The following is a 14,586-nucleotide window of genomic DNA, read 5'->3' as shown; positions in this document are numbered from 1 at the left end:
TAAGAAATACATAGGGTCTGCGCTGTGGCACAGTGGGTTAAAGCCCTGACCTATAGTGCCGGCATCCCATATGAGCACCAGTTCAAGTCCTGGCTGCTCCACCTCTAATCCAGCTCTCTGCTGTGGCCTGGGAAAGCAGTAGAAGATGGCCCAAGACCTTGGGCCTCTGCACCCGCATGGGAGACGCAGAGGAAGCTCCTGGCTCCTGGCCTCAGATCGGCACAGCTCCGGCCATTGTGGCCATTTGGGGAGTGAACCAGCAGATGGAAGACCTCTCTTTCTCTCTGCCTCTCTTTCTCTCTGTGTGTAACTCTTGACTTTCAAAATAAATAAAAAAATCTTTAAAAAATAAATAAAATATTTTAAAATGTGTATACATCTTTCACATTAATTTATTTCTTACTCTTATAATAAATAACTTTTGAAGATGAGTCCCTTCAGTTTCTCCTGAGGCACAGGAAGCTATCTTATAGGGTGAATACCCAAGGTGGTTATGCCTGACTAGAGATGCCCACCCCTCTCCATGCCCATCTACCTCTCAAAGACCCAGCGGGCAACTGGAGCAAGTCTACCTATTCAGATCCAGAGTCAGGAACCCTAGGACTCCTGCATGACTTCAAGAGTATTTATACCTCCCTATGGCATCAGCCTTCTCCACGCCAATGCCAGCAGTCAACAGTCCTCCTGGATCCTCCACAATGTCCAGGACCCTGTCCAACCCCCAGACTAGCTGAGCTCCATTCAGGCTCCTATGTGAGCTCAGGTTGGATTGCTTAAGGAGTTATTCAACATGTTCAAACACGAAAATCTCTGGCCATCCGAAACAATCCATTATGACAAAGGAAAAACAGTGGGCACTTCACTACAATATACTCCAAATCAGGATAAAGATACATAGAACAGAGCAGAACATTAGAGTTGGAATTCACTTAAGTATATTTAGTTCATCTATTCACTTCATAGACAAGAAACCAAGACACAGAGAGGTGAAGTCACTTGCCCAAGGTCAAAACCCAATTCTGATTCCCAGTTCGGTGTGTTTTGTCTATACCAGAATTTTATAAGGAAGATGAGGGACTGGCATTTAGCACAGCAGTTAAGATACTGCTTGAGGCACTGGTGTGCTGCTTCCTGGAGTGCCTAGGTTTGAGTCTTAGCTCTGCTTCAGAATCCAGCTTCCTGGAGGCAGTAAGCGATGGCTCAAGTACTCTAGTACCTGGGTTCCTGCCATCCACATGGGAGATCTGAACTGAGTTCTGGGCTTCTGACTCTGGCCTGACTGAGCCCTGGCTGTTGAGGGTGTTTGGGGGAGTGAACCAATAGATGGAAGACCCCTCTCTTTCTTTTCTATGTCCATATCTGCCTTTCAGATAAAATAAAAATAAAACTTTACTTTAAAAAAGGAAGATAACTAGCTTGTCTAAGGTTTTTTAGGTTATAGGTAACAGAATCCCAATTTTAAGCCAAAAAAATTACTGGGATCCCAAGGCAGGAAGAGTGGTTCCTGAGGGGCCAGGCTTGCCTTTCCTTCTAGAGCTGACTGGAAGACCTGGCTCTCGGCATCCATCCTCAGAAAGGGGGCAGAGAGAGGACTGGGGCCAGCATAAACCTAAGCATGGAGGGGTGATGATACAGCAGGGAAGAAAGGAGGGGAGGGATGCAGCGAAATTCCAACTTGCTCGCCGGGCCTTCGGGGCTTAGTAGCACTGCCCTCATTTTTCAAGCAAAGGGTGGCTAATTACTGCTAAGTAGGAGAGCTGGAGATGTGTGAAAATAGCAGCTCTCCCTCCTCTTGGCTGAAGACTCTTTCTTTTCCTTTACGCTTCTCCTCTGCTGTGGGACTTGATCCTCTTGGCTATGGGCTGGGACAAATCCCACTGATCTCCCATTTGCCTTCAAGTGATACCGATGCTTGCTGCTCACATGTCTGCAGGCCTGTGGGCTTCTTCCATCCATAATCCTTGCTCTCTGGGTCCACGGGCAACACTGAGAAGTGACTCACTCCCCTGTCTCAATGGCTCCATCCATTTCCTGTCACTTGGTCTCCATTCAGGAGTGCACTAAAGCCAGTGCATCCTGGTCCCCAAGAGCCAATTGTCAACTTTTTGAAATTTTGCATTTGGTCGACAACATTGTTGGGTTGAAATCAGCCATTATGGGCAAGTTTTTAGCATGGAAGTTGACAGATGCTACAAATCAGGCTCCCCTCAACTCCCAGCCTGTTGTTAAAACATTTATCAGCACATCATTGTCTCCATCTGCCCACTCCCTGTCTGCAAGATTTTTAAAGATGTTTATATGAAAGTTTATACTTAATTTTCAGTAATAAATATTCTTTAACTGTATTTATTATTATTATTTTTAAAATTTTACTTATTTAAAAGGCAGGGCAGCAGCAGGGGGGTAGGGTGAGGAGAAAGGTCCTCCACTTGCTGATTCACTCCCCAAATGCCTACAGCAGCCAGGGTTGGGCCAGGTTGAAACCAAGACACTGGAACCCCATCTGGGTCTCTCACATGGGTGGCAGGGACCCAAGTACTTGAGCCATCATCTTGTGTCTCCCAGAGTGCACAGCAGGAAGCTGGATCAGAAGCAGAAGAGGGACTTGAACCCAGGTACTCCAATGTGGGATGTGGGTTTCTTAACCACTGAGCCAAATAGATTTAACAGGGGCCAGCATTGTAACGCAGCAGATTAAGCCACCACTTGTGATGTCAGCATCCCATTCACAGTGCTGGTTCAAGTCCCTGCTACTCCGCTTCCAATCCAGCTTCCTGCTAATGTGCCTGGAAAGGAAGCAGAAGATGACCTCAGTGCTTGGAGCCCCTTCCACCCATGTGAGAGACCAGGATGAAGTTCCTGGCTCCTGATTTCAGCCTGGCCCAGACCTGGCTATAGTGGCCATTTGGAGAGTGAACCAGTGATAGATGATCTCTCTCTCTCTTTCTCTCCCTCCCTCCCTTTCCCTCTCTGTTGCTTTGTCTTTCAAATAAATAAATCTTTATATATATTTAATAGATTTTTTAATTTTTTACCTTCATTTACTTCTTTTTGAAAGACAGAAGCACAGAGACAGAGAAAGATCCTTTATCTTCTAGTTTACTCCTCAAATGGCCACTAGAGAGGTCTGGGCCAGGCCAAAGCCAGGAGCCTGGAATTCCATCCTGGCCTCCCACATGGGTGGCAGGGATCCAAATAAATGAGCCTTCATCTGCTGCCTCCACGGATGTACATTAGTAGGAAGCTGAATCAGAAGTAATATAGCCAGACCTCAAATCAGGCACTGCGATATGAATACAGGCATCCCAAGCAGCACCTTGTGTTTTTAAAAGATTTATTTATTTATTTGAAAGGCAGAGTTATAGAAAGAGAGAGAGGAAGAGACAGAGAGAGATCTTGACCATCTGCTGGTTCATTCCCCACATGGCTGCAATAGCCGGAGCTGGGCCAAACTGAAGCCAGGAGCCTGGAACTCTAGGTTTTCCATATGGGTGGTAGAGGCTCAAGTATTTGGGCCATCTTCTGCTGCTTTCCCAGGCACATTAGTAAGGAGCTGGATCGGAAGTAGAGCAGCAGGACTCCAACTGGTGCTCCTGTGTGATGCCAGCATTGCAGGCAGCAGGTTAATTTGCTGTGCAATAATGCTACCTCCTGCCCCCGCCCCCAACAAGCAGCAACTTAAGTCACTGCACCAAATACTTGGTTGATTTTTAAAAAGATAGATATAAAAGTAAGCTTTACCTCAAGTTTGGTGGTAATTTGAGGTGAAAAGTCTAAAGAACATGAATTATTCCTGTGACTTGGCTCCTTCTAAGTTAAAACGCTTAAACTTGTTGCTTTGAATGCACACTGCCATCCGCTTTCCCTAAGCCCTTATCTCTGCTGGGACTCCTATCTGGTTTTCCTGCCTCCAGCCTCCCCCTCCCTCAATGCACCCTTCCTATCTCTATCAGGTCAATCTTTGGAAAGCCCTGACTTTGGTCACGTCTCCATCTGGGGCCCTGCGCCAAGCTGCCAAATAGTTTGAACCCGGACCTGGATCCTGGGCCTCCCAGCTGTTTTTCCATCTTTTAGTTACCCAGGAAGCCCCAATGATGAACTTGGAAGACTTTCCTCCTGGTCTTAGATATGTGCGATTTCCTTTCCCCATCCCCTCTTGACAATCAGTTTAAGCGGCATTTCACCCATGACACCATCTGTCCCTTGGAACTCTCAGGATTCTGTGGCTGTGGCTCCAGTGTGTTCATCACAGTTGTGGCACCTCCAGGTAGACAACTGTCTACCACACCATTGCAACTGAGTGGTCCAGACCAGGGGCACCAGTTAATTGGTTAGAAATGTAAATTTTCAGGGCTGGCACTGTGGTGTAGCCAGTAAAGCTGCTGCCTGCCATGCTGGCATCCCACATGGGCACCGGTTCAAGTCCCGGCTGTTTCACTTCTCAACCAGCTCCCCGCTAATGTGCCTGGGAAAGCAGTGGAAGATGGTCCAAGTGCTTGGACCCTTAGGCCCATGTGGGAGACCTGGAACAAGCTCTTGGCTCCTGGCTTTGGCCTGGCCCAGTCCTGATTGCTGTGGTCATCTGGGGGAGTGAACCAGTAGGTGGAAGATCTGTCTCTGTCTCTCTCCCTCTCTCTCTCTAACTCTGCCTTTCAAATAAATAAATAAATCTTAAAAATAAAAAAAAATTGTAAATTCTTGATAATTCCCCTACCTCAGGCCAGAATGCATCAGATTTCTGGGGTGGGTAGATGGGAGAGGTGGCTTCTAGAGGATTCTACGTCATACTGGTCCTCTCTGCACCATTCCGTAGGCTTGTCCTACTCTACGATCTTTATGGTGGCTCCTCATGGCAGTCTTCTTCCTGTTCACATTTACTTCCCTCGCTCACTCATTCAGACTGCAGCAGCCTCCCCCTGTGAAGGGACTGCCTCAGCAAAGCTGTCGGAATGATCCCACCCACCCCAAATCACACTCCTTTTCTGTATTTTGCAGGCACCAGAACACTGCCCATGTGCCCAGCCCCTGGGGCTCCCTTCTGCACTCAGCCAGATCCACTGCTCCTCCATCTCCTGAGTCAGATCAGACACCAGGTAAGCACCGCGCACAGCTGTTCTGGCCAGCCCAGGGCAAAGGTCAGGGCTCCAGCGTGCTGAAGCCTCACTTTACCAAGAAGGGCACCCCCACCCCGGTTGAAAGAACAAAATGTCATCCTAAAAGGCTCAGAGGATAGCATTTTCAGGGGGGCTCTCAGAACTGCGATTTGAGGAACGTAGATTCCAGTCAAATCCAGAATGTGTCCTATTAGGGAGAAGTTTAGAGGGGACTTTTTCTTTTTAAGATTTTTTTTTTTGAAAGAGTTACACAGAGAGGCAGAGAGAGAGAGAGAGAGAGAGAGAGAGAGGTCTTCCATCCGCTGGTTCACTCCTCAAATGGCCACAGTGGCCGAGCTGGTCTGATCCGAAGCCAGAAATCAGGAGCTTCTTCTGGGTTCCCGATGTGGGTGCAGGGGCCCAAGCACCTGGGCCATCTTCTACTGCTTTCCCAGGCCATATCAGAGAGCTGGATAGAAAGTGGAGCTGCCAGGACTTGAACCAGTGACCATGTGGGATGCGGGCACTGCAGGCAGTGGCTTTAACCACTACACTACAGCGCAAGCCCAAAGAGGGGCCTTTTAAGGGTAAAAAAAGAAGATGTTTAAGTGAATTACATAGGTTGTGTGTCAAGAATTATGACTGGAGGGTAAGTTTATTTCTATAGCTCATTGGTCCAAGGTAAACCAGCTCAGACCATACCAGTGTTGTAGGAAATCCCCAGGATGTTCCTCCTCAGTGAATAGCAAGTTCAGAGAGTGGTTACCATAGCACAGGATGGAGTGAGGTCACACAGCAGTCGGTGCTGTGGGCCTTGCACCAGCTGTGGTCACCACAAGGCCAAGCCCTGGAGAACAAGATGACTTCTTTCTTTTCTAACTTGTTACAGAAAAGGTACAAGTGTCGTAAAGGAACTCCCATGTACCCTTTTCCCAGATTCACAAACCGCTTACGTTTGGCTCCACTTACTTCATGGTCTTGAGTTCTGAGCTCCTGGTTTTCACTTGACTCAGCTTCAGCTGTTTCAGGCATCTGGGGAGTGAACCAGTAGGTGAGAGATTGTTCTCTGTCTCTGTCTGCCTTTCAAATAAAATGAAAATAAATAATAAAAGACTTTAAAAAAGCAAGCTGGGAACATCGCATGTCTCTTTACCTCTAAATATGTCTGAGACCAAGGACATTCTCTTAGGTAAACACAGTACAATTTTCAACTTTAGGAAACTCAGCATGATACTGTTATCTAAACAGTAAATTCAAATTACAGTCCCAATAATGTCCTTTACATCTTTTGCTTTTTTTCTCAGCCCAGGTTCCAATCAAAGGCCATCCTTCTGTTTCATTTGGCTGTCATGTTTTCTCAGTCTCCTTTAACCTATTACAGTTAGCTCCTTTGTCTGTCTGTGATTTCTTGGACCTTGATATTTTTGAAGTGTGCCAGTCGGTTGTTTAATAGACTGTTCCTGAATTCAAGTTTATCTTGTGTTACAGGGTTGAGTTAGGTAAGCCTTTCTGACAGGAAGATCACAGCGATGACGTTGTATCCTTCTTGGCGAATCTTATCTCTGAGCCCATGACCACCTTCTGTCTGCAATATTGGTGATGTGAGCTTTGATCTTTGTAGAGGCAGGAAACAGCTTCTTTGTGAAGGCTGCCCTCTGCTGGCTACTTCCAACATTGCAGCTATTATGCCTTTGGGATGTTGTTGGGCTTGACAAAGAGCCGGAGGCCCTGGAGTGATCTTGGGAAAGTTATTCATCCTTTTTGAACTTCAATTTCCTCGTTTGTAGAATGTGGATGATAGTCCCTGCCTGGCTTCCCTCCTAGGGTGGTTGAAGGGAAAGATCTTACAAAGGTGCCCTTCAGGACTCACATCCAATATTTGCAAAATTTCCAATGCATATGTGGCTGCCACAGTAGAGCTGCCTTCTTGCCTGAGGTGTCCATGAACAAGCAGGCTCCTGAGTCAGGGTTGTGAAGGAATCCAGGGCAGCCTCAGGGAGCAGGAAGTCTAGCCTGCAGAGTTTCTGTCCTGTGGGTCCATATGTTGTGTCCCAGCTGGTCTTCACCCCAGCCCTTACACCCTACATCCAGGGGAGTTATGGCCACACAGCTGCTCCCAGGCTGGTGACACTCCTGGGGACAGAATGCAGCCCTTACCTATGAGCAGAACAGGTGCATATGACTTCTGACACCTACCAAACCCTGGGTGAACCTGTGCTCTTCAGTTTTGGCAAAGGGGCTTTCCCCTGTACTAACCGAGGAGTCTGTTTTCAGATGGAGTGCAAACCTGACCTGACCCTGACCTTGGGTTTCTGTTCACATTTCTTCATGTCTTTCTCAGAAGCTTGAGTGCCCAAACACTTCTTCCTCCCTCCTTGTGTGTCTTCTTCCCTGCTTCTAACAAATATATTTTGAGTACCAACTATATGCCAGGCCCTGCATTGGTGTCGCTTGGAGCAAAACCTGCCTCAAAAGAACTTACATGTGGGTATTTCCAAAAGCTCATGGAAAATAAATTTAAAATATGAGTTTATTTTGGTGCAAAGTATGTTTGAAATCTGCATATATCAATCTTCGAAAAGCTCATGGAGGCCGGCACCGCGGCTCAACAGGCTAATCCTCTGCCTGTGGCGCCGGCACCCCAGGTTCTAGTCCCGGTCGGGGCACCAGATTCTGTCCTGGTTGCCCCTCTTCCAGTCCAGCTCTCTGCTGTGGCCCGGGAATGCAGTGGAGGATGGCCCAAGTCCTTGGGCCCTGCACCCGCATGGGAGACCAGGAGAAGCACCTGGCTCCTGGCTTCGGATCAGCGCGGTGCGCCGGCTGCAGCGGCCATTGGGGGGTGAACCAACGGAAAAGGAAGACCTTTCTCTCTGTCTCTCTCTCTCACAGTCCACTTTGCCTGTCAAAAATAAAATTAAAAATTAAAAAAAAAGCTCATGGAAAACAATTATTATGGAAAAACTATGCATGGATTTCAAAATTATTTGCACCAAAGCAAATTTGCCTTTTCATTCCATTTTTTCATGTGTTTTTTTGAAGTGTCCTCATGGTTTGCTGAGTGAGGGAAACAAGGAGGGCAGTAACTACAGTGCGAATAGAGTCCCCGTGCCCTCGGAGGTGGGCATGTCCTGTCCCACAGTGCCTCTCAGCCACTCTTGCTACCTCCCAGGGAGCCAGGGAGCCCAGAGTCTCCCCATTATGCCTTACATTGATGTTGTGTTCTCCCTGGACACCGGGCTACATGGAGAAGTTCAGAGAAGGAGAACTACGAGAAACAGATCAAGAAAGAGAGGAGAGAAATATTTCTCAACATGAGCAGAAGTTTCCCTTTCTTCTCTTACTCAGATTTGCTCTTCAGAACAGAAGTATCTGTGGTAGTGAACTTGAGTTGCTCTCTGAGGGGTCTTCTCACTTGGGGGATCTTGGGACTCTTGAGGCTTGGCGAGGCCACACCACTGTGGACCTGTGAGCATGTTGAGCTCACACATAGCTCACACAGGAGTCTTGCACATAGCGGGGGATCAGCACACGGTGAATTATGAAGCAAACCTCACCTGGTAAAGCTGGCACTGAAGAGCAGGCTGCGAGGGGTCAGGCTCTGCAGGGCAGAAGCAGCCGCTGGCCCAGCTTCCCCATCAAATGAGGGAGGAACATCACTTCTCTTCCCCGAGTGAGAGTCTATTGCCTGATTCTCTCTGCCTTATAGGCTGCTTCTGAGGGGAAAATGAAGGGAGACACAGGACAGGGCTGCATGCCATTTGTGTGGAGATGCCCTCTACACCAACAGATGTCTGGAGAACATGTCTGGACCAAAAGCTATGACTGAGAGAGGACAGTGTGGTAGAGCAGCTGAAGCTGCCACTTGGGGTGCCCACATTCCATACTGGAGTGCTGGTGCAAGTCCTGGTCACTCCAATTCCCACCCAGCTCCCTGCTGGGGCACTTGGGAAGCAGCATTAAGTTCAACTCCTTGAGTTCCTGCCACCCATGTAGGAGACCCAGATGGAGTTAGCTCCTGGCTTCCTCCTGGCTCAGCCCTGGCTGTTGTGGCCATTCGGGAAATGAACCAGCAAACAGAAAATCTCTTTATTTCTCTCTGTCACTTTGTCTTTCAAATAAATAAATAAATAAATAAATCTCTAAAATCTCTTTCTGTCACTTTGTCTTTCAAATAAATAAATAAATAAATCTCTAAAAAGAAACTATGAAGGAGGAATCACTTTCTAATGTAATTTCACAGTGGTTGCCAGGAGCAACCACGCTTGCCTCCAACTGGTTAAGAGACAGAACAAAGTGTTCCTTATGCAGCCAAGATCAAGGCTTGTGTGGGCTTTGCCTTGACCCCATTCATACCTTCCCTGCTTCCTCGTCCACTCTGAGAATGCGCTATGTGAAGGGTGCTGGGGAAGAACATGAAGGAGGCTCACAAACACATCAAAGCACGTGCATAATCAGGTAATCCTGCTGTGCCAAGGCTGGCTGCTATTTATGAAAGTAAACTAGAAAATTCCATGAGAATCAGAACCATGTTGTCTCGTTCATCACTGTGCAACAGAGCACAGTACTATATCTGCCAAACGGGAGGTACACTGTATAAACTAGGTGAAGTGGGAGCCCACCATGACCTAATTTGTTTTATCATTATTGTATAACTTTTGTTCAGGAACCGACAGAATAAAGCTTTATGTTTTCTCATGCCCATATCCTCCAAGCAGTGCTTGGAAATTATGCAGAAATTCCTAGCCTTGCTTCCATTGGCAAGTCACAAAATCCTTTAGAAATTGTTTAAACAAGCAAGTGATGGTAATATGGAAGGCATTTCAACTATTGCCCACCAAGTTCTTGATTGACAATGTCAAAACAACCATCATAGCTAGAGCTAAGATATTCGGGAATGCAACAAAAATGAAGACAGAACAAAACAGAATCCTCCAAACTATGTCAGCTATAATTACAAAAAACAGGTGCTAACTTGTAATTCACTGAAGTACCGAAACTGCCTTTAGGGGCAGGTGAGCAAACAGTATATCTGAAACTAAGAAGAAAAACAAAACAAAACAAAATAAAGCTATCATAATAGAACTCGCCTGTCTGTCCTGAGACCAGGAGGGCAATACCTTCCTGGATTGTTCCACAACATTTACCTCTCAACCATCTGTTTCCCTGCCCGCCTCCTCCCTATCTCCTTCCTGTGGAAGCAATGCTCTTCTGGAAACAGGAATCCCTGCTGCTGCTCTATGTTATCTTTTCAACTTCCTGTCACGCTTCTGCAGGCACCTGACTTAGCCTTACATATGTGACAGGCACTTGCATGTATGAGAGGAGGAACGAGTGGCAGGAGCACAGCAGGACCTGAAAGGAGTCACCCCTGAGTGTCAGTGTCTGGGGGGACATTGAGGTCTGGCATTGCTCCCTGGTTCTGGGAGCTGAAATCCCAGCATTCCTGGCAGGTCTCTCCCATGGCTTTTGAAAGCTACCATTTATGGAGCACTGTGCTAAGTGCCTCATTAATTTAACATCAGAGCCACTCATGAGATGATTTTCACTCTCCTTTTGCAGATGAGGGTATGAGTCTCAGAAGTATGGGGTGGCTTGGCCTTTCTGTGGCTCAGAAGTGGCAGGGGTGGGACTTGAGGCCAGGTGGCCCCTCCAGCCTGTCGCCTTCTCTACTGTGCACGTCAGCCTTCCCTGGAGGCCTCCTGACTTTGCTGGCAGCATTCCTGTCTTTACTGCCCTTCCATCTCCCCCTTATCTATTTCTGGCTCACTTCCCAGGTCAAGGCAGACACCTGTCTAAAAACCACATATTGCATTCTTCAGCTTGGCTTTCAAAGCCCTCCACAGGTTGACCCCGTTGTACTCCTCAGCCCACCCTCCGCAGCCCCAAGCCCAGACGCCTTTCTACAGCCAGTCTGCTCTCGATCCTGCAGGCCCTGTGCAGCACCCCTGTAGAACCCTGCCTCCTGGCACTCTCTGCCCAAGGAGTTCTCCCCTACTCTGCTCCTTGGATCTGCGCCCACTGCACTCACCTGCCCTGCCCTCCTGGCTCTACTTGGCCCAGGGAAGCTTCGTTGCCTCCCTGAAGTTCCTCAGTCCACCTGGCCTCCGTGACTGCTACCTCCTTTCGGATAAAGCTTCGGATCTCTGGACCTGGTCTGGCTGTTAACCACGAGCCACTTTATGACACCCTTAACACCGCTGACTTTACTACTTAATGCTTTCTACAGTTATACTATAAGCTCCTTGAGTGTCAATTGGCTCTTTTTATGCTTTGTGATATTTCTCTTAACACCTAGCTCAGTGCTTTGCACACAAAAGGGTTCAGAAATACCTGCTGGTTCCATTTGATGATATTCATGCCAGGTTGATGTCAACACCTTCAGCCAGGACCAGACTCAAATACAAGCGTCAACGTGCTGACAGGCCTTGGACAGGGCTTTCAGTGCCTGCCACCTGCCTCTTGGGGCCTCCCTGACCTTCCAAAAGCACAATACCTTGATCTATGCCTGGTACACAAGACCGTCAACTAAAGCTGACCCTCGACTTGTGTCATGCCGTGCACCTGAGCTAACAGTCCATGGTCATGGCAGTGTGTGTCTCCAGATGAATTACCTGAGCTTGCACCCCAGTTCTGACACTTTTCACCTGTGATCTGAGCAAGCTATGTAATCACTCAGGGCCTCAGTTTCTTCCCCTGTAAAGTGGGGGCAACAGGACCTTCAATCACTCATCAACTACTCATTGAGAGCTGGACATTTATTCTATCATGTATATTTGCTCTGTTATGTATTGTTCTGGGTGCCGGGCATAAAATAAAGTTCTCACAACCAGGGAGTGTACATCATGGTGGAGAGACATGGACAAATAATGAAGTAAACACATAGAATGTGAAGGAGTGCTAAGTGCTATGGAGGAGAATAAAGTGGGTGGATGAAGAATCAAAGATTTTTAATTAATTAATTAATTAATTGGAAAGGCAAGCTGAGAGAGAGAGAGAAAGAGAGAGAGAGAGAACTATCTTCCATCTGTTGGTTCACTCCCCAAATGGCCACAACAACTAGGGTCAAGCCAAAGCCAGGAGCCAGGAACTCTATTCTGGCCTCACACATCAGTGGCAGGGGCACAAGCACTTGGGTCATCTTCTTCTGCCTTTCCAGGTGTATTAGCAGAAACTGGATTGGAAGTGGAGCAGCCGGGACTTCAACTGCTACTCTGATACAGGATGCTGGCATTGTAAGCAGCACTTAACCCACTGCATCCTAACATTAGCCCCCCTGAAGGGTTTCTTCCTTTTCTCTCTCACTCTCACTCTCATTCTTGCAAACTGTAGTGATTTTAAATAACATGGTAATGATACAGGCAGGTAGCTATCAGAGAGTTGAGATCACCAGCTCTTCCCTACTCCACTCAGCACCCCTCTCCTTTGCTGCAGAAACAACTATTTCTACAAAACTGTCACCTGTAGTGCATGCTGGCTGAAATAACCTAACATGTCCCTGAAGTGACCCATAATTAATTATAATAGAATTACCATGACTGACATTCCTACTCCATTTATGCACCTGAAGCCATGACATTTCTGAGACTTCCGAAAAACGCAAGATGCCCCAAACACTGCCCTTTATGAATAATTCACCATAACCAAGCCAAACACCCCTTATGAGTATTCAGCTCCTCTAGATCATATAAAGGGATAACTCCAAACCTCACTGGGCACAGCTCATGCTTGAGCATGCCCACAGCACTCCCTCTTGAGCATGTACTTCTGCTTTGTAATAATAAACCTTATTCCTCTGTTGATCTCTATCTTTATCTCATCTTTAAATTATTTCTTTTTTTTTTTAATTTTTTTGCCAGGCAGAGTTAGACAGTGAGAGAGAGAGAGAGAGAGAGAGGGAGAGTTATAGACAGTGAGAGAGAGACAGAGAGAAAGGTCTTCCTTCTGTTGGTTCACCCCCCAAATGGCCGCTACGGCCGGCGCTGCTCCAATCCGAAGTCAGGAGCCGGGTATTTCCTCCTGGTCTCCCATGCGGGTGCAGGGGCCCAAGCACTTGGGCCATCCTCCACTGCCCTCCTGGGTCACAGCAGAGAGCTGGACTGGAAGAGGAGCAACCAGGACAGAATCCAGCACCCCAACCGGGACTAGAACCTAGGGTGCTGGCGTCGCGGGCGGAAGATTAGCCAAATGAGCCATGGCGCCGGCCTAAATTATTTCTTAATCAGAGACAAGAACTTGGATGCAGTCAGCCAACAACATCTTTGGTGAGCCAGCCAGGAGGTGAAAACCCACCCCAAAATTGGCTGGTGAGTCTTTGTCCTAACTCTTGCCTCCTTGAAAGTCTTGGTTTTGTTCTGTCTTTCTCCCCTTCTGTTCTGACCCACTACAGACTAACTCTTCTTAACCCAACTATGTCTACTTCCTCTACTAACTGTTGGAGGTGGGAAAGCCAAGAACCAGCTCTGTGCAGATCAGATACCACTGGTCCTTTGTGAAGAAGGTATATAAGAGTGGTTGTGAGTTACTTCCAGGTTGTGTAGTGACCAGAGGGGTTCTCCTTATTTCTACTGCCATCTGGCTATGGACTTTCCACACTGCTTGACCTCTCACTTAATGCCCTCTAAAACTCTAGCCTTTTTGCTCCTTAGGGATGTAATGAGTCCTCCCCATCTCTCACAAGCCCAATTATCTTTCATTTTCAACTAACCCACTGCCTCCACCCTACAACCTGATCTGTTCCCCTCTACTGGAGAACAGCCCGGCTGGGATCACAGCAGGACCTGCTACCATCCAGGTATAAGTAAATTTTGTCCTCTTGAAGAGAGGCAGATAGCTAGTGTTCTGGAACAAGAGGTTTAGCAGCTGCTTTTGACTCTGGAATCCCATAACAGAGCTCTGGTTTGAGTACCAAATGCCTCATTTCCAACTCCCTGCTGATGTGGAGAAAGCAGCAGCAGAAGGCCCAAGTACTTGGGCCCCTGACACCCCAAAAGGAGACCTGGATGGAGTTCCAGGTTCCTGGTTTCAGCCCGGCCCAATCCTGGCTGTTATGAATATTTGGGAAGTGAGTTGGAGGATTAAAGGTTGATTTCTCTCTCTCTCTCTCTTCTGTTCTCTCTCTCTCTCTCTCACACACACACACACACACACACACACAGACTTTCAAATAAATAGTCATTTTCTTTAAAAGGGAGTACAGTATGTGTCCCCTTTTTCTGAGACTGACTTAAATCAATGTCAACTAGCTAGGGAAGTTTTCAGGAGACCTTACCAAATTTACTGAGGACTGTTGGGCCCTAACTCTAATCTCCAGTTCAAATTCTACAGGAAGTACAAGGGAGGGATTCTAGAGATTAGAGAACACCAATAACTAATAGCAGGATGCCTTACTAAATACCAGGTTCTTGTTTTAGATTCACCAGAAGTAACTCTCAAAGTATGCCAAGTCCTTAATACAAGTACTCGTCTGCCATCTGAAAATACTGAAAAACTGGCC

General features: G+C 47.3%; 1 protein-coding gene across 5 annotated transcripts in view; it reads right to left on the bottom strand.

Annotated features, from left to right (window-relative positions):
- The window catches only part of BCAR3 (BCAR3 adaptor protein, NSP family member), a 282,166-nt gene that overhangs the window by 242,409 nt on the left and 25,171 nt on the right, over nucleotides 1-14,586 (bottom strand). For 4 of the 5 annotated variants that reach the window (XM_051857484.2, XM_070078017.1, XM_051857483.2 and 1 more), the window contains exon 3: nucleotides 6,063-6,125. The exons of the other annotated variant lie outside the window; for it this stretch is intronic. The gene's annotated coding sequence lies outside the window, so the exon portion shown is untranslated. The remainder of the gene's footprint in view (nucleotides 1-6,062; nucleotides 6,126-14,586) is intronic. 5 annotated transcript variants of the gene reach the window in all.

This window comes from Oryctolagus cuniculus, chromosome 7, assembly GCF_964237555.1.
Source record: "Oryctolagus cuniculus chromosome 7, mOryCun1.1, whole genome shotgun sequence".
Lineage (NCBI taxonomy): Eukaryota > Metazoa > Chordata > Mammalia > Lagomorpha > Leporidae > Oryctolagus > Oryctolagus cuniculus.
This window is presented reverse-complemented; position numbering and strand designations above follow the sequence as displayed.